We start from the raw sequence: 21,753 nt of genomic DNA, 5'->3' as shown, positions 1-21,753 counted from the left end.
TATATACATATATATGATTTCAATGATGTCTAGGAGGGCTTGTGCGTCAATGCTGGGGTTGTCCTCCTTGTCATCAGTGAACAGTGGCTGGGACTGCTCTGCAGGGGGTGTTGACGGTGGCACTGCAACGTGAAGGGGAGATGGTGTATTGCAATGTGTCCACATGTACGTAGCCACAAGATACATGTTGACATTCAGACAGCATGGCATTGTACATTGTGACAGTCTTTAGATCTGGACGATGACCCAGAGTCATTGAGGGTGTGCACTGTGCTCTGCTTGATTGTGCATGTGTGCCATTGTGGGCATCTCCACCCATCCCCCAGTACCTGGTGGTCATTCACCCTATTGCGGTTGTGATGTGTCCTGTCGAGCAGTGTCCTGTCCCCCGACTCCGGCCACAGTATCCACAATGATGACTATCGACACCAGCTCCTCCATCTCATCCAGCACGAGCTGTGGCACTGGGCCCCCACCTCCAGTCTGCATTGCTGCCTTCTGGTTGGCTGCGAGTTTCTCCTTGGTCTTTCTCTTGGTGTCATTCCATCGCCTCTTGACCTTGTCCATTGTCCTCTTGTGCTCTCTGACGGCATTCACCTTGTCCACGATGTCCCGCCATATTCCAGTTCTGGTGCTCAATGACACGTTGGAGGTGATGAACAGTTGTTGATGGTGTTCCATCACCTCCGTGACTATGATCCTGTTCGTCTGCAGACTGAACTTTGTCTTCCTTTTCTTCTTGTCCTTGCCCTTCCCTGTCCCCGAGGTCCCGGGCTGGTCATCCGGGGTGCTTGTGGTGTTGCACTTGTCCTCTGCGTCTGCTCCGGCTGCCTCCATGGTGCTTGGGTGTTGGTCAGTTTGTGTTTTGGTGTTTTTTATACTTTTATGGCGATTTTTCCCACCTACCAGGTGTGTGTTACAGGCCTGGCGCTGCTTATCTCTGATTTCCTCATCCTGTTTGGGCCCATTGCAGGTTTTTTTGTGTTGTGGTTTGTGTTTTTATCTCCATCGAGGTAGTTGTATCACGGACATTGTCCGCGGTTTAGGCAGACTATCGCATGGTGCCGCCTTGTTGTGCATTCAACATTGTCACAGGGTTATTTTCCCGCGATCGGCTGCGATGTTGAGAGTGGCGTTATGCTAGTCTTGCGGTAGTTATCACACGTTCTTGTGACTATACCCCCCTATTTTCTGTCTTCATATGCTAATTTATATCTGAATCTACTGTGCTTTTGTTAAGAACTGTGAAGGTGTAATCTCACTATGTCTCATCTGTACTATTTATTCAAGTGCTGCAATTTACTGGTAGCCTAAGCATTTAAGTATCTTCATTCAGCTGTGAAAAATAGTAGTTCTTTATGTGGTTATTTATATGGGAAGTATAAGCATCCAAAGCATTATGTCTCACTGTGTGTAAACCATTGGAGATATGAGACAGTAGGACTGCAGCTTTCTGGAGCATCAAAGGTACTCTGGTTTGTATCATTAGTCTTCAACTGCCCAGTTTCACACAAAGGCAGTTAGGGCTGGGTAGGAGAAAGCTGCAAGTCAAAGTTTGGCCTCTATTTAATTAACCTTTTAAATACAGTGAATTAATCCCAAACAAGTTCTATTAATAAAAAAAAAAATGCTACAAAAGTCCCATCTCTCCATGCATTTCTGTGGTACTATCTGACCTGGTGACTTGCAGAGTATGGGCAGGGATCCCCATCCCAAGTTCTGTTCTATTCAAATGGTGAGCAGTCAAAATATCGAAAATTAAATATCGACCTACACTAATATCGAGTTGACAATATCGAAGGGACAGAATATCGATGTTAAGAATATCTATGGATAGAATATTGACCCTAAGGTAAGTAATATCGATTTTGTTTATATCGATGTTAGTAATACCAAAGTTAGTAATATTGAAATCAAATATATCGATGTTACTAATATTGATGTTACTAATATCGATATTTATATTATTGTTATGTATTTTAATATGTATTTAATATGTATGTGTTATATAATTTTTGTTAAGTGTTCTACTGGTTTTAAAATAAATGTATACAATTTTTATATGTTAGTAATGTTTTTTTAAGTCAATTTTGTGTTTTAGTACCGTAGCGGGTTGTGGGTTTATAGGCGAATAGGGTGGGTAGTAATTTAATTATATGAAAATTAATTATACATTTTTAGGAATTATTAATTATTTTAATTAATTTTTGCGTTTAAGTTCTGTAGCGGGTTGTGGGTTTATAGGGGAATAGGGTGGGAAGTAATTTAATTGTAATTAAGTAATAATTTATTTTCATTTATTGGTATTGATAATTATATTATTGTTAATTAAGTATTAATTGGCAATTAATTTGTATTAATTGGTAATTAGTTTTTATTAATTGATTAATTGATAATTATGTTAAGTGTATTATTTTATTATTGGAGTAGTAGTTTTATTCTCTCTGATATTTAATATTTTTTGTATTATTTTAGCTAATGTAATATATAATTAATAATTAAAAATATTCAAATTAAATATAATTTTTTGTATTTGTTATACGTAATTATTTAATTTTTATTCATGTTATTGTTTTATGTATATAAATGTATTGGTAATTTATAATATTTTTAAATAATTTATAAGTTATTAAAATAATTATTAAAACTAATTATTAAGTAAGTATATATATTATATATTATATGTATATGTTTAATTAATGTTTTAATAAATTATATATATATTAATTATTAATTTTAAACATTATAAAATATATTTAATTGTGTTTATTTTATTTATAAATATTATTTGGTTTATTTTACTTTTTTTTTAACTAAAGAAAAAACTATATTTTTTATTAACGATATTTTTGACATCGATATTTTATTTTCGAAATTTTTGTACTTACCATGTTGTAGATAGGATGTCGATATTCTTGACATCGATATTTTTGCTCCGATATTTTTGTAGGTCGATTTTATGACCCTCGATATTTTGTCAGTGATCCTATTCAAATATCTATAGGCTTTGCATGGGCTTTAAATGGAAATAGACCTTGGAGAAGGGTATGGTTTACATATTTATGATGGCATTCACATGTCCCTCCTTCTCACAGGCAACTGCTGCAAGGATTCGAGGATTTAAAAACACAAGCAGAAGTAATCCGTACGTGGATGAGCAGCTATCAGTTGACTATCAATGCTTCAAAATCAGAACTCACAGTGGTTGTTTCATGACACATAAAAAAATTATATTGCAGCAAAAATAATCCTCAGCCAAAATGTCAAAATGATGGGGTTTCTTTTTATCTCTTCACATTCCTTAATAAATGAGGTGAGCACTCTGTCTAACTTTTCTAGCTACTCTACTGCCCTGTTAAATAAATGTATTGATGAAAAAGGACAGGATTCTATTGTTCACACTGTAGTGGGCTCTCAAATCGACAGTTCTGGCAGTCTATTCTTGAATGTCCAAAATGAGTTAATCAATATTCTGCAAAAGATCCATAATTGTGCGATGAGACGATTGCCTATCGCAGCTGTATTCCACCACGTTTGTCCAATGCATCAAGCCCTACTTTGGTTACTAATCAAATCGTGGATTATACTTGAGGTATTAGTCTGAAGCACATGTTATATATAGGTTAGAGCCAGACCGCTTTATTAATTCCACTCGCTACTTCGCCCCACAAGGGTAGGATTTCTGCCGAAGCTTGTTATCCCTGTGCTCGAGAAAGGATGGTGAAAGGTTCATGCTGACTATCAGACCATACCTCTGAAATGAACCAAGCATTACTTTGAGTTAATTTGTAGATTGAAGCTTTTCAAAAACCTGTATAACATCCACCTTTTCCTGTATGTCTTGTTGGGAGCAGCCTTACAATGCAAGCACCCTGATATCTTCTGGTGTTCGTGCTGTACAAGTTCATTGGATTCGATTGCCTTGGCTTGCAACACACTACATTGATGTAGAGTAAAAATTGGCCAGATCCAGCTCCTTCCTTCCAAATTTCTGTCACACCACACAAGGGACCACTCCCGCACAGGGATGTATGCAGGCTTTAAACTGCAGGCCAGAGCCCAATATAGGCCAGCAGGGCTAGTACAGAGCACCTCAAATGTCAGATGCTGCCTAGCTTATGCTTATTTATTTTTTTAAAGCACATTAAATAATGCCCCCTAAAATAATGTTGTGTTAGTCTAAATGAGTCTGATCAACCCTTTGCGACCGTACAAAGTTAATGGATTTGTGACAAATTCACAGATGTCACTGTGGGCAAGAGCTACATTTGTCCATCCATCTCCTTTTTCCTAAAAAAAGAAAAAAAATCTTTGTCCAGATGTTTGTACTACTTACCACTGTGCTTTTGCCGATCCTCTACAAAAATAGTTAAACGGTCAAAATTAACTTTAGTTTCCTTAAAATGGAAGCCACACACAGCACCAACTATTAATAGTTTTCACTTAAGAAATTACTTTTTCACTGCTGGCCAGGTATACGTCAAAACATTAAGAAGAAGTACATACTGTCACTTTACTAAATTATAGCGGTACTATGTTAAATTTTGTCCCAAGTATTTTGTAAAAAATCTAGATGCATTTCTGTAGAGAAAAAATAACCAAAATATACTTTTGGAGTGCAAACATAATTGTTAATATATAGTAAACAAAAATATATGCATATTTTCAAAGAAGCTGCATTGCACGCATAGAGCAGAGAGCAGAACTATGTCATTTCTTAAGAAATGGCAAAGTTTTGCTCTCTCCATGCTCTGGAGCACTTTTGGTTGCCTAGCATAAATGCAGGCGCTGTTGCACCATAGTTCAACAGTGTCTGTGCTAAGGTCAGTATAGTTTTTGTGCATGAACTTCCTGCACAAACACTATCCTTTGAGGCTATTTCCCCTTTGCAAGTGTTCAGCACGATGCTGTACACATGCTAAGAGGAAATATCGAGAAATAACTAGGGGAAATAGAGATATTTCACCTTGTTATGCCATCCTCAGGCAGGTGCACCAATTTGGCACAGACCCATGTCTACACGTCTATGTCAGCCGCGGTCGGTAGTAGGAGTAACTGCAGGGCGGTGACGTGGGGAAGGGGAGGGGCAGGGTGGGGGGTAGTAAACTATGGTTTACGGAGGTTTACAGGTAAGTTTACATATAAATTAATAAAACGAATTTCATTGAGTGCACTGCATCGCATTTGGGGATGAAGTGCACGAAATTCGTTTTATTAATTTATATGTAAACTTACCTGTAAACCCCCGTAATCCATAGTTTACTACCCCCCACCCTGCCCCTCCCCCTCCCCACGTCACCGCCCTGCAGTTACTCGTACTACTGACCGCGGCTGGTCTATGTAGATATGGGTTTGTGTGCAAAATCCATTATTGAATGCACTGTAATGCTCATTCATGACTCACAGAATGCCTAAATGGCACAAAGTAACTCAAAGCAGAGCAGTGAAGTGTGTTGCATTACCTTTTCCACAAAGCAACATAAATAACTATTTGTGTTGCTTTGTAAATGCTGCAAAGGCTTTTGTGTTGGGTGTCTATCAAAAAATTGATGCAAACCTGAAGCAAAATCTTTCAAAATCTGGCCTTAACTTTTTCCCTGAGTTTTTTTTGCACCATGTGTAATTAAATCTGCAAGTGGGATTGCAATGCCTTAATTTGATTGTTTCTGCGTTCCAGTGTTATGATTAATTCTTAACATTTGCAAAGTGTTCCAATCCATTTCTACGAATGAGCAGAAACAAAATTCAACAATTTCTCATCAAATTACTCGGTGCACAAGCAAGGCATGTCATGGTTAGTAGACTAAATAAATGGTCTATACCCATCAGTTTTATGTATATCTCACAGATCATTTCATTTACTGTGACAGACTAGCAGGTATCCAAGAACATGGAATATTTCAGAAAATTGTTTATATATATTTACATGACTTGATAAGCATTGAGCAGCATGTTTATTCTAAATAAGGCAATACTCTCTATATTCTCAAGCTGGCCTGCTTTGGCCATTCCTTGTTAGAAATTGATGAATACGAGAAAGGTTGTCTTTGGTTGTTGATGTTGGATTGCTATGGATTTGCTCTCTTTTGCAGTTCGCAATGTCATACTGCAAATTTGGAACTGAACCTATGTTTTTCTGGAGCAGGTGGATGCGTATGCACATGTACGTGATTGATGTGTAACGAGACTGTAAACAGTCATTTGCTTCCTCGGAATTTCCGAATGTTAAAAAAAGTCTTATATTTGTAAAAAAAAAAAAAAAGTAGCAGGGTTTGATTGTCTTTTTTTTGGACCAATGAGGTTTTACCTAAATCATCCTACAGATAAGCAGTTCCAGCCTCTTCATAGTCGGTGACAAAATAACCCTCCATTGTGAAAAAGTGGAAAAGGTCAGAAAAAGTGAATAAGTCATGCAGATCCGAGGGTGAACAGTAAAAAAGGGAGACCAACCATCCTGTAACAACAACATCATCAGCTGCAACAACAACAACAATAATAATACTTTATTATCCTTATTATTAGCGATAGCACTGCATGCATACCAGTCATTATAAAAACAACAATAGGGATAACAAAACCCTAAATTAATGAACATGCATTTGGAGCGGACGTAGTTTTAATGTCGATTTAGCTTGTTTTCTATATAGGAGACATAGCGACAAAGATGTTTCACACTGTTAAATGTCATTTTTTGAAAGTGAAATATACCAGTGGCTTGGCATCTAGAATGTGTTATTTTCAATGCAATAAACAAATGTTTATTTAGGCATACTTTTCGGAAATATTTAAGTAGTCAACCATCTAGTATTTGAACCATTGCCTTAGAACTCCTTGCCAGGTGCACTATTTGCCTTGCCTACCCTTCTGAACTTCTGTACATTAGTGATTTCTAAATAGATGGCCCAAATCTTTTCTCTGAGAATTGCATGAGGATTGATAACATAATTCTGTTTAACATAATGCCATCCATGCCTTAAACTAATTAGGCACATTATTAACATGTAACTAACACATGTGCAGGCATTAAATGTGCATAGATGTAAAATAAGAAACCACGTCTATGGGAAAGGCAATCCAATCGTGGCACGAATGTAAGTCAAATATGTTGTATTTTGTGTGGGAAAAAATTACCACTGTGCTTCCAGGAACATATTGCAGTCCTCAATTTTCAGGAAATGTTTACAAATGACACTTAAGCTGCTTTAAAGGTTCACTTATTATAGACAGTCAATCATGGCCACTGTTTGCAGTTTGTTTGAAATTCTGAAACAATAGCAATGGTAGTTGCATTCACGCTGTTATCCTTGCTTTTAAATAATCAGCCTTCTGGAGCTGTCACAATATTTGATCAGTATTGCAGACAGTTAAATTGGTCAATTAAATATCTCGTTTTAATGCTTCTTTTTCTTTGTTTTACTTGAACACTAATATTTTTCCGTGTCTGTCATTGGAACGATACATAATGGCGCTGTTGCTGGGTCTGAAATTGGAGCTGGTACAACATGGAAAAAATATTAGCAGAAATGTTTATTCCTTTAATATTTTGTCACTGGTTATTTTGAATTATTCATAACGAGCTTAGCCATTAATACCAGTCAAGAGAAGAGGCCTGGTTGAAATGTATTTTTCTTAATAGTACTCCAGATGTTGAAGTTTGGTGCAAATTCTGGACAATCAGAGAAATATTACTAGTTTTATACATTTTTTGGACTATGCCATTGATAATTACGTTTGGATTTTAAAAACAATAATGATGTTGTATGATCTGCGTTTGGTGTAATGTACATTCGTACATTTTTAGTTGAGCAATACTCATACCCTTGGTTTTCAGACTTCCACAGTGGTTCAGATTGACTACAGTGACATCTGCTGGCGACTATGATGTTCAGTTTAGTAAGTTTCTGATAAAAAAAACACATGCCTGCCTAACAAATGCCATTTCATTTTTGAGCAAAAAAGTCATGAAGCTGTTCTTCCCGACACTTTCTCTCACTCCAGATTACCTGCATTGTTAAAAAAGGACACATTCTATTTTAAAATGTCTCTAAATTAAAAATTCTCTTCGGTACCTCTTATGTTATTTTATCTTTTCTAACATACACACCACAATCGTACATGCCTGCCACGCGTACATACACATGCAGGGAGACACTCGAACACGCACAGTTCTAAATAACTGTCGTGAAACCGAAACTTTTGCAGGTGCAAATGTCGCTAACAGCTTTTTGACATGCAATAATGACACAAATGTTATGCAAAATAAAAACTTCCACTTGAGATCATTTACTATTCTATCTAAAAAATTGGCAGCAATAGATGTAGCAATGTTTTGGAAGTCGACGTGCCTACATTTTTACAATAGGTAAACGTGCACTATCAATTTGTATAACCCTTTCCTCCACATGGTGAAATTAAAATGATCATGAACAGGTGGAAATAACACGTATTGCATTGCACACATGACTGGTCCTACTTTGAACCTTTTCTACAACGATTCGCACCTTGACTTTTGCATTTAGGACTCCTTATTTATGACATGTTTAACACTCGTGTCGTCACTGGTACACGTATCATGACTATCGGTGAAAACTATGGGGCATATTTACAACGAGGCTTTAGCGGCCGCTTTCGGCCGAAAAGCGGCAATAATTTTATCGCTATATTAGCAAGGTCATGCTAAAGCGTGAAACCTTGCTTTAGGTGGGGATTTCTAACGCAAAGCTTTGCATCTCTAATGAGATGCAAAGTGGGCGTTCCTGACCTGACATGATAGGAGAAATGTCGCTAAGCGACATTTCTCCTATCATCAAGCCCCACGCTATGAAGCATAGCGGCAAGAAAAGTAGCGATAACCCCTGTTATCGCTACTTTCCTAACACCTGCTTCAGGACTGACTATCAACAAGCTAACGTGAGATTATCGCTGGGTTTTCAGCGATAATCTCACGTTAGCCAGTTAGCGTGAGGATTTTTATCGCTTTTGAGATAAGCGTTGCTAATAGCACACTATCTCAGCGAGAAAAATCCACGCTAGCCGGAGATAATTATCCTAGCACTAAGTGCGCTTTGCGATAATTATCGCCGGTTGTTGTTGATATGCCCCTATGTTGCCTTCTTACAGAATTTGCTCTAACTCCCATCCCATCAACCTGTCCGGCCAAGTCTGTCTCCACTGCTCCAGTCTTCTCTCTCTCCCTTTCTGTGTGTTTTTCTCTTTGCCTTGTACGGAGAGTACACGTAATGTTACTGGCGCTGCACAAAGCTATTAGCCGTAAGGAGTGCACCTACCTAGTGTGAAAAAGAAGTCTTTACAGTACACGTTCTCAGGATGCTCTGATCTCAGCAGGCAGATCTGTGTTTTACAAATCGCTGTTAAATGGCCCCACAATAATGCTGATGTGTCCCAGTTAATTATTTTGAAGCACGGCCTTTGTTGGCCTCGTGACTTTGGAAAAATGACAAAAGGCTTGTAAATTTAAGACTGTGAGTCCCAAGGTGCCCATTGACAGAATTGTTTTTGCTTAGGCGGAGGAATCTGTTTGCTGTGAGCAGTGAGTCGGTTCTGTTTCACATGTTTCATGCTGAAAAGGTCTGCCTGCAATTTATGTTGTACGATAGTTAGCTCTAAAAAGGGAGAATTTGTATTTTCGCATGACGCTTTTTCTTCGTGACATTAACATTGGAATTGTATAGTTTCCCACTCTCTTAGGGGGCATATTATCAAGAAACGGCGTTAAAATTATCGCTGCTTTAGCGGCACAGAACTTCAGCTAAAGCGGCGATAATGGGCTTGATAATATGCCCTTGAGAATTCCCATAGAAGCCCAGGTTCTGGTGTCAACATGGGCTTCAATTGGAATTCTCTGCGGCATATTATCAAGCCCATTATCATCACTTTAGCGGCAGTTTTCTGCCGCTAAAGCGGCGATAATTATTAACGCCGTGCTTGATAATATGCCCCTTAGTGGTCAAGAGCCCACTTTAGGAACATTTTTGCTTACATGATATTTTTGTTTCACATGCATTTTCTGGGCTTCACTAGCAACGTTGCAGATTAGTATTTTGTGGCTTGATGCTAGTTGATAATTATTTTTGAGTTTGTTCACCTATCCGGTTATTTAATATGCATCTGTAGCTCCAACTAGACCTACAATGTATCCATTAATCAATGTGCGCTTTTTCCCTCTTTCATCTCATATGCACATATCAGAGCTAACTCAACCATTCTATCTTGAAGTGCCCTCTGTTCCAATGAATGCTAGGGGAATGGGTGAAATTTGTTTAAGTCAGTGTTTAAGATGAATGAGACAAATTTGTTTGTCAGTGTTTGAGATGAATGAGACAAATGAATGAGTGGATGGACGAAATGAGACCACTTTTAATGAACATAATGGAGCCACTACTGCTGGCTTTGGCAAATGAGACGTTGCTATCAAAATTACAAGTGGTGCAGAACACGGCAGCCCACCTTATTTGCAGTTTGCCATCAGGGGCCGTATTCGCTCTTCTCCTGCGTACCTTACAGTGACTTCCCATTTGCAAGAGAATCCTTTTTAAAATGTGTTGCCTTGCACATCGAGCCCTGACTGGAAAAGGCCCTTGTTACGTAGCACCAAAGCTTAGGCACTATCGCCCTTCTAGACTCCTTAGCACTAGTGAAAAAGCACTGTTAATTGTTCTTCGCATCAAAAAGGCCCATTCAGGGGGCTGGTCTTTTTCTTACCTGGCTCCTTATTACTGGAACAAATTGCCACATCACCTTCAAACCTGTTCGGATTACTTTCTCTACAGGAAACTACTTAGGACAATTTTGTTCTGATTTAGCTGCTGTTGTTCCCTTTGTCTCTTGGTTGTGGCAAGGTATCCCTCCCTGGGGGATTCATGTGCGTTATAATTAAAATAACATAACATAAGCTCTTGTCCCTCATCCTCATCAGAGAAGTGCTAATAAGATATTACTTTGATGAGGAAGGGCTGGTCTTTGTGCAATAAAGACATAGGGGACATATTATCAAGCACGGCGTTAAAATTATCACCGCTTTAGCGGCAGAAAACTGCCACTAAAGTGGCGATAATGGGCTTGATGATATGCCGCAGAGAATTCCAATAAAAACCCATGTTGACACCAGAACATGGGCTACTATGGGAATTTTCAAGGGCATGTTATCAAGCCCATTATCGCCGCTTTAGCGGCAGTTTTCTGCCGTACAGCGGCGATGATTTTAACGCCGTTTCTTGATAAAATGCCCCATAATCTCCTTACGCTTTTACACCCTTACTGTCTGGCATTTAGCACAGTGATGGGAAAGAGGTAGTAGGTAATTGAGCAACCAGAATTGTCTTTAAGGACTCTGCAGAATTGGTCATAACATATAATGTCCATTGTTTCACATGATGAGATGAGCTTGTTGGTGTCATTAATTCCAACCCTACCTGAGTCATTTGTGACTTTCTCCAGACCACACTCTGTCTCAATGCTGGTAATCTCACTTATATCACGCCTTCCACATCGGTGACATTTTTCAGAGCCATCTGTGTAGCGATAGCTGCACTAAATTCACATTACTTCAGACGGAAAGCATCCCTTGTCAGTAGTGGGATAGTTAGAAGTCCACACAAAAATGATCAAATGTTCACCATCTCCAGAAATCTGTATCTTGAACTAGATTTATCATAGTTATTTGAAAGCTTTCAAAATACACTGCTACAGCTGCAAAATATTATGCTTCCAAGAGCATCTCTTTTCAAAATCATCATCCACAGACTGCACAATACTTGAAAACCAGCAGAGCTCCCAAATAGAAGGTTTACTTTAGCAGCAATGTAATTTGTTTTTCCTTACTTGTAAAGGACCACAGTGTGACAAGACACATTTCAATACAAATTTCATTTACCACTTGGTTGGGTGCATTAGTATATTTGAGGGGAACTATATAGTGCAAACCTAGTCTTAAAGCAAAGGAAAACTGTACAATGAGGTAGACAGATGTACAGAGGTGGTGGGATGGGTAAATGACAGGATGCATTCTGCACAAGGTGTTTTTTCAACTGGGGTCATCTCTCTGGTTGTCCACATGTCGATGAGATGTCACTAGAAGAGGATGGCATTCAGTACCCTTCTGAAGTGCAAAAGAGATGGATCTTGCTGGGCTTGGAGGAGGGAGGTGGCTTAAAGTATTGGAGAATATGAAGAAAACACTGGTGTTTTGTATTTTCCATCCTTCATTTTGTGTTCTGAGGCCCGTGGATGTTGGTGTCTTTGTCCCTTTTAGCTCTCAAATTTGCCTATGAGATGCAGTCGGAACTCAAGTTTTACGCTTGTTACTAAATATGCATTTTATCTGTTTTTGGGTCAGATAATAATAATAGTAATAATAATAATAATGATAATAATTAATAATGATAATCAGAAATATAATATTTTGTTTTGTAAATCCGGGTACCTAAACTCTTAGGAGGTGTCGAAGCAAAATGCCATAATACGTGATTATGGGCAAAACTTGATTTGAACTTGCACAGCAAACATCATTAAACTTGGAAAGTATCCCTTTTGACAGAAAACAATGTGAAAGCTTATAAATTACAAAACGCGTGGACAAAAGCACACGCTTTTTAACACGCATTAAAATGCATGCAGTCTGTTGTTTGTACACTGGAATGTTAAAACACAGGGAACCAAAGCAGTTCATGCCTAATTGATACATGCAAAATCTGACTTATTCCCAGTGGCAAAATGTATTCTTGCCTGAAAGGTTATTCTTTCATTACAATTATGTTATATCACTTATTTTGGAAATCTTGCATGAGACTGAACTTCCAAATAATGTATTCTCTTACTTACATTCCTGAAAAAAACTGCACATGAGGGCTGCCATAAGCCAGTACTGGGCGAGTGGCAAGGCCACCACCACCAGGGGTTACCAGTTGTCTTTAGAAGCAAGTGATGTTGCCCCAATGAGGTGGACTGGAAGGTTACAAAATGTCACCTTTAGAGAGCTCTTTACAGGCTTATTGTTTGATAGAATTACAGAACCATTTTTCCACAAATGATTGTTCCATCTGGTTTTATTCTTTCTGCTACACACAACAATGAGTGCTAGAAATACTTCACTTTCTGCAATTCAAGTATTAAGCTGAAAAAGCAAGTTTCTGAACGAACGAGACAATTTAACTGAAAAATCCCATGTTAGCCAAGTCACAAAAATAATGATGTGTCTTCACGTAACTCATGTCTGGGTGTTTATTTTTCTAATCTAACTCTATGGACACATAGAATAAGTGTGTGGACTGTACTGCAAACATAAGATTAGAAGTAGAGTGTGTACTTTTTAAATATATCTATGTAGTTGGGTATTAGCCCACATTTTTGGCCTGGGTGTAGCAGAACAAATGCTTCCAACTTTATCTGCTTCTGAGCTGCATAGTAAAAAACAAAACCCCGCCTTCCCCTAACCATTTTCTCCTCTAGAATGTCTTTAGACGGGATACCACGGAGCAGGAAATAGTGTATGGAAAAGGCTGACACTCACACAATCCTGGTAGGTGCGCTGTGGGTGGCTGCCAGGGACAGTGCAGTGGAGGACACGGGCTTGCAGCGTGTAGGTGATCAGAGGAGTGGGGCTCAGTGGCGTAGCTTCCATTGGTGCTGCAGGTGCAGAAGCACCCTGTTCCCAGTGACTGAGGGACCCACCAAATCCTGATTATGTTGTAATTTACAGTCCAAGGAACAGCTGGAAATTCTGTTTTCTTTCTTGCACTATGGCCCGCGGTACATGGGCTACGCCCCTGGGTAGAGTTTAATGGAAGGGCAGAGTCAGCTTGTTGGCAGTGGAGGGCGGGCTGGACCAGTGGGATCATCAAGCACTCATACGCTACAGCCATGCATGCGAGCTATGACACATTTCAAAAGTTATAGCTTTACTTATGAATCAGCATAACAGCATAACAGTTACAGAGTATCAGCACCTCTGGCCATTAGTCAAGATATTCATCACAGCTCAGGTCTTAAAACAATACCAGAAACAACCGGCAGGAGCACCAATGGAACGGTATTCAACAACCATTATAAAACAGGACTATCACTTTATTCTGTACCGATGCAATTGGATTTACATTCTGCACAAGATTGCAGTTCAATTTGTTTTTAGAAACCTCTTCTGGACACATATTACTCGAAAGCCATGTGATATGAATACATCACCCTCAGTACAATAAAAGTATAAGAATGTGTGCGAATAACAGATTCTTCAAATATTAGTTGAATACAAATAAAATACCTGCAGTAAGGGCTAAATCTCTAATTCCTCTAATGTCACAGTTTACCCAACCAGTTAAAAGTAATAGAAAACACATTTGTACATCTGACTTTGGAAGCAGCCTACCCTGATAAAAGCAGCCGAACAAAGATTACACAGAGAACAAATGATCCTGCTTGTTATATTGCTTACTCACTAGTGCCACCACATGGAGTAAGTGTTAAAAAATAAATAAAATGTAGATTTAGGCCTTTTTCTCTAAACAATGTAATTCGCATTTTTTGGTCGACAAACATGACTTGGCCTTGTTTATACTATGTGATGTTCTGAATACGCCTCTCTAAAATGTTAGCTTTCCATCCCTGATAATAAATATGTATAATGGAACCGCAGCACATGTTGAACAGCTGCATAGTACATTTTAGAATATATCTACACTTCGCACGCAACTAGATTGTTTAACTTAATTCACTTTAATGTAAAAAACAGGCTTAAGGTAAGCTGTAACATGTTGGATTAAAATTATGCACGCTTGGTGATATTCAGTTGAAACAACAACAATATCTTGAAATATGCAAAATGGAACTCTGTAAACAATGTGTTGGAACGTGTAGGTCAGTAAAAAAGAGCCTGTAAAGTAAGTGTGGGAAATAAGTAATGGCTGGATAATCAGCCTTTCAAAAATGAGGTGTGCAAAAATAATTGTGCACTATACGTTTTCTCACGAATTTGCAAACCTGATTGGCCAGGAGACTTTGCGAGCATAAATTATAGTGTAGAAAAGAAATCGGCTGCAGGGACAGTTGAAAAAAATAAGGATATTATGCAATTTCACAGAGTTAAAAAATTAAGCACTAAGGGCCACATGCATAAAGCGAAAAACCGGTTCGAAACGGGCAGATTCGCAGAATCTGCCAGTTTGCGACCGGTATTTTTGCATTTGGGATGCATCATCCCAAATGCAAAAATCACTATTTGAGAAATCGCAATAATAGTTATTACTTAATTCCGATTGCATTTAGGGAATCGCAAATGGTGATTCCCTGAATGCAATGCATGATGAAATCGCAAATTGCAATTTTGCAAATAGGGGTCGCAAATTACCATCAATTTGAACTTGATGGTAATTTGCAAAAACTTTAAAAAATTCACCAAAGTGCATTTTTCAAAGTTCCCGGTTGAACACACACATGCCCATGGAGCATGTGTGTGCGCAACATGTGTTCACATTACAATTTCACTGGTGCAACAGGCTGTCCTTTTGGCACCCTGCACCCTTGAAATTGCATGGGCAATTTGCGAGTACCTATTGGGTACTTGCAAATTGCGCATGCAATTCCCATTCATTCCTATGCGCTTGTAGGCCCATAGAAATGAATGGGAAGCCATTCATTAATTGCGAGTCACAATTTGCGAGTCGCAATTAAGGAATGTTTAGGATTCGCTATTTTTGTTTTCGATTCCTACATGCATAGGCTTTTGTGATTCCTTAATAATTGCAATTAAGGAATCGCAAAAGCCTACCTTGATGCATGTGCCCCTTAGGGCCATATGTACGACAAAGTGGCGGAGCGTGTCGTTAGCCTCCCGGGCTTAGCGACACGCTCCGCCACTTCGGAAACGCAAGGCTGCGCCATATTTACAAGGATGTGGTGCAGCCTTGCGTTTCCCCCTGCGATGGCACTAAGTTTCAACGCGTGCACCCTTGCACCAGAGTGCAAGGGTGTCTGTGTGCAGAGGAGGATTGTAATGTGTAGGAAGGTGTCCCTTCCTGCACATAACCAATCCTAAAATTCCATTTTGTAACTTTCATGTGTGCTGCTTCATGCAGCACAAATGAAAGTTATAAAAAGGTTTGTTTATGTACAGGAAGGGACACCTTCCTGTACATAAAAAACTATGGCATTTTGCTTTTTCCATGTGTGCTGCACAAGGCAGCACACATGGAAAAAGCAAAAACGAGGAGAAATAATGCATTTCTCCTCATTTCGCCATTTTAAGGACAGGGTTTTCCTGGTCTTAAATTTGGAGCTACCTCCTATGTACACCACCCTTGTACATAGGGGGCTGAGTCAAATACAATGGGTGTTACGGTGGAACGCCCACCAAAACAGCCACTGCACGGCCCTTTCACGCTAAACATAGCATGAAAGGGTGCTATATGTACAAGGCAGTGTTAAACCACGTTAAGTGGCTTAACGCTGCCTTGTACATAAGGCAAGGTCCCTATCGCCACGGGAACGTCACAAAAAGTGATGTTCCAGTGGTGATAGGGGCTTGTACATATGCCCCTAATACTACTACAAAAGAACAATAAAATTGTGCATGCCCTTTTCCTTAAGTAAATCTGATAGTGTACTAGTTTATACAGTTAACAAAGGTTTAATTAAAAAAATATTGCTTTATTTGCAATGTGTGCCATCTGAGTTGGTGATTTTGATTCAGTATGCCCATACAAGGTTCACAATGAACACAGTAATGCACACTCTGTGACAATACATGACATAAAATGAAATGATTAGATTTCACAAACCCACATGAATCTCTCTTTGATGATGACAGTTGTAATGCACTTGTCCATACAATGCTCATGTATATACAACATGTGAATATACTCGTATTTTACCTTGGGAGAAGACATTGACTAATGCCAACATCACACAGTTGTAGAGTCCAGCATGTCCCACACTTAAAACAATAGTAATATGGGAAAACATGAAACGTGTTAGTAAAGCCCAGCCCTCTTCAGGTGTCTATAGGTTCTGAACTATAAATTGACTAACCTATGCACCTTGGGAAACCATAAACAAACAGAGAAACACTAAACAACAACGTCTATTTGCGCGAACTGAGAGACTGTCACTGATTAACAAATTCCATATTGAAGAGTGAAATTAAAATTAAAATTATTTTTAAAAAATGGTTCAAGCACCAATTTATATACATCTTTATTTCCCAATCAACAAGTAATATGTTACTATAATATAACATTATACTTTATAACTGAATTTTAAGCGTCGTGTGAGATTGCGCAACAACACATGTGTCTTCTCCTTTCTGATGTGTTCTGCTTACCTTTGCCATGTTGTTGCTAAGTGTGTAATGAATTACTGGCAGCACGCCTTTGTTCCACACAGTGCACTACTTTACTCTGCATGTGTCGCCTGATGGGCTTTTAATTAAACACAGGCGACATGTGGCATCTGTGGAGTCCTTCCCATTGCAAGAGAGGGGCTTCAGGGTTACAGCTCAGACAGTGTCGGAATGCTGTCTCTCCAATGGCTCCACTGAACTCATCCTTAACGATCTGCTCTCACTTTCCGAACTCCAGCGCCATTTTCCCTGCGACTGCATTAATGAATCCAATAAATAAAACACTGTATCACTCGCCCAGCGCAGACATTAATTTTGGAGCCAAACATTAATCAATTTAAATTTATGTACTAATGCGGGCACAATCAATTTGAACTTCTTATGACAATTAACAAAGCTTTTGCTACATCCCTAAAACACACTGCCCCATCAATTATGGTTTGCATCAAGCTAATGCTAATGCTAATTCCTCCTTAGGCTGTCAGCACCCCACCTGATTGGTCAGATTCCATGCAGCAGATCAATTAATATAAATTATACATGCACAGAAAGATGGGTTAATATCATACGCTCGTTTAATTAATTGTGTTTGATTAAATGAGGTACTTTCATTAGCCCACTTAGCCACGAACCATATATACATCATCATAATCCCTTTACAAGCGCAGCCGCCCAGACACAGACCTGACATTGGGAGCATATTCAAATTACCAGTGGCAGCCATGCAGACCTGCCTGCATAATTAACAACTAAACGAGCTGCAGTCACTTACACTGCAAAGAAAACTGTGCACATCCGCCTCCCTAATACTGTTTAAATTGAAGGTGTCATGGTAAAACAAAGGTGAACACACAATGCTAATTAAATGTTGAAACGGACAACGAGGGACTGAAAGTAACTAGAAGGAAAGCACAAAAATAACGAGAGCCCAGTTTGTATAAAAGGAAAAACAGACAGACGTTGTCTGTGGTTGTTTTGGATGTGGACATTTAGGGCCATATTAAAAAGCCAGGCGATAAAATTATCGGCGCTTTAGCTAAAACGGCGATAATGGGCTTGATAATATGCTCTATGGAATTCCAATTGAAGCTTAGATTAGCTGTCCTTCACATCTAACATGGGCTTCAATTGGAATTCCATAGAGCATATTATCAAGCCCATTATCGCCGCTTTAGCGGCGATAATTTTATCGCCTGGCTTGTTAATATGCCCCTCTATGAGTTAACAAGTAAACAACATAAAGTGTTGCTTAAATCATTTTATTAAGAGATATGAACATCTAAAGAATCGTCCACTTGGAATATCCTCTTTTCGTATTTGAGGGGATATTTTTTTAATTCATGGCCTTCTGCTCCTTCTAAAGAAAGAGATTTCCCAGATGCAACTGGCGTTGTATCCCTACTGCGAACATAAAAAATAGAAAAATACAACTTGTGATTTGTAGAAAAATATATTTGAAGAAATTCAGGCTCAGATTGACTTAAGTCTTGTGCTGTGCTTCTGTGATGCAAGTTGCTGCAAGGCAGAGCAAGTCCTCATCTGTGATTTATTAAACCGTGCAAAGCTACTTTGTGTGGCTTTGTGTGGTTTAGTAAATGCACAGTAATGCACCACAGCGAGTGGTGCTGCCTTGCATCACTTTGTGCCAAGGAGGGTTTTCCCATGTTTCCACCCATGAATTTTGATGCAATCTCAGAATAGTAAACCTGGTATTGTGATAAAATGATGCACCACCCAGACTCAGGCATAAGAGGAGAATTATCTTTATTTCTCCTTGTTACTTCCTTTTTCGATGTGTGACACATTCCACATTAAACACAGAAAGAGGAAATTGCCTCTAAGGACTTTTGTGTGCAGGAAAGTGTCCCTTCCTGCACAAAAAAAATGCTGCTTGTAATGCTGACACCATAGCAGCAAGGCACAAGGGGGCCTGTGTTTGAATCAGGCAACCTCAAGTTCACCAGAACAAGGATTGAGGAGATGTTTGCTATATCTTAGAAGATATGGCTCATTTCTGCTTTCTTCATTTCACAGAGTGCAGCAACTTTGCCTGCAGTCCTGCATTGTGTTAAAAGTTATTAAATATGCATCTCAATTGTAGTCACTATCAAAGCTAGTTGTGTGTATTAGCATGTGTGGTAATATGCAGAAATGCTTCAGCCCTATAATAAACTCCAGAAGTACAATAAATAAACATTCGACTGTAAACTTATTTATTGATGTCTTTTCAGGATAAACATTCCAAGTGAAATAAAAAATTTTAAAAAACAGTTCTTTGCTTCCATCATGTAAATGAAGTTTTTTTTCTGTGCAAGAGGTGGCTTTTGACACTGCATCCTGGCTCTACATATTGCTATGTTATAGCACACTGTAATTAAAGATGAAAGTAGAGTAGTGACACCATTTGCCTATTACATGTGAGCAGTGACAGCTTTTTATAAAGGGATCGCAAGCATTTATATATTCTAAATGGGATAAATGACATATACCCGTAACATACAATGCTGTATCAAACTATATGTGGGCTACAATAGCTATATGTGGTTTATCCTTTATAATTACACAATTGGAGAGGTTTTCTCTGGGGAGCATTATGTGGAGGTCATTCATTTGAGCAGTAATTTCAGTGTTTAATAAAGTTTTTTTTGTTGCTTTTCTCCACAGCGATGATCCTTATAAAAATTGATTTAAAATAAAATATGAAGAAAAACAGCAAACAAAATTCACATATGACTCGCTTGTTTTTTTAGTGAATATTTTATTTTAGTTGAATAGGGATATGTCTCTTAAAGCAGATTCTCGTGACATTCCCATGAGATTCTCTTGCTTGTCACTGCCGACTATAATACACCTAATTCCTGCCAGCAGCATTGCAAAGAACAACACCGCTTATATGTAAAACGGCCTTCTTTATGCTGTTTAATCTCTTTTATGTAAAAAAGAAAACGCAAATTTGTGGAACGTGCCCCTCCTTCAAAAATAAACTACCAATGCACTTTAAAACAAATATTGATACATAGGTTCTATGTGACATTCACTATCAACAGCCTGCAATGCAAAATGTACTAACAACAATGCGTTGCGCGTGTCACGGTGCTTGCCAAAATAATATATTAATGATATTTTCTGGCGTCCAATCGTGTTCTGTTTATCACACATTTAAATAAAAATGTATCATCGCAAGCTCTATTATCCACTGTAGAGTACAACTCTGATGTCATAAGGGGGGTAATGGTGCAGTGTTGATGTCATGGAAGTATCATAAGTAATGTTTATGAGCCAGAGATTCACCATGACATTTCGGGACTTAAGGTGCTTTCATAAATAACTAAGGGGCATATCAACAACAACCGGCGATGATTATCTCTAAGCGCACTTAGCGCTAGGATAATTATCGCCGGCTAGCGTGAGTTTTTATCGCTGAGATAGCGTGCTATTAGCAACGCTTATCTCAATAGCGATAAAAATCCTCACGCTAACAGGCTAACGTGAGATTATCGCTGGAAACCCAGCGATAATCTCACGTTACCTTGTGGATAGGGACAGGCAAACTTAGCCATGATATCCACCTTACATAGGATATCATGGCTAAGTCAGAAAAATACCAGACGTAAAATAGCAGCGTTAACCGCGGTTAGCGCTGCTTTTTTTGTCTCTAACAGAGTTAGCGACATTCTTGATAATAGGAGAAATGTCGCTTAGCGACATTTCTCCTAATATTTTACTCTGGAACGCCCCCTTTGCATCTCATTAGAGATGCAAGGGGAAGCGTAGAGTAAAAGGGTGCTAACATGCAAATTTGCGTGTTAGCACCCTGTTGTTGATAGGGCACTAGTTTTATCTCAGCTTTTTTGGCTTTTAAAGCCAAAAAAGCAGAGATAAAGCCCTTGTTGATAAGCCCCAAACTCATTAAAAAAATGATTTTGACAAGGGAAAGCTCGACGTCTTCAATGTGAGAGTCCACGAGGTAGAGGTAAGAGGAAGGAAGGAGGCGGGCCATCTGCAGGGATGTTTTCACCAAAGGACGATGCAGTAGTTCCTCTCTCAGACCATCGGTATGTGTACCAATGTGTCACATGATTTACACTTTAAGACATACTATTCCAATAGTGTGCATTTAACTTATGTGGTACATGGGTATAAGGCAACATTTTGAATAAGAACAATTAGGTCTAAAACATACATTTAGCATATTGCTGCATTCAAGAAATATAAATAATGAAGAATGGATTGCCACTTTTTTCATTCCCGAAAAAACACAGCTGCCCTATTCACAAAGGATAACATAAAGGTATGGGGAAGGGGGGATCTCAGCCTGCGCCTGAATGTACTTTTCTGATTTTTCTTCAGGAGCGGCTCCTCCACTATGGCAGAGGCGAATCGCCTACTGCTGAAATGCAGCAGGC

The sequence above is a fragment of the Triturus cristatus genome, chromosome 5_1 (assembly GCF_964204655.1).
Source record: "Triturus cristatus chromosome 5_1, aTriCri1.1, whole genome shotgun sequence".
NCBI classification, from domain to species: Eukaryota; Metazoa; Chordata; class Amphibia; order Caudata; family Salamandridae; genus Triturus; species Triturus cristatus.
This window is presented reverse-complemented; position numbering follows the sequence as displayed.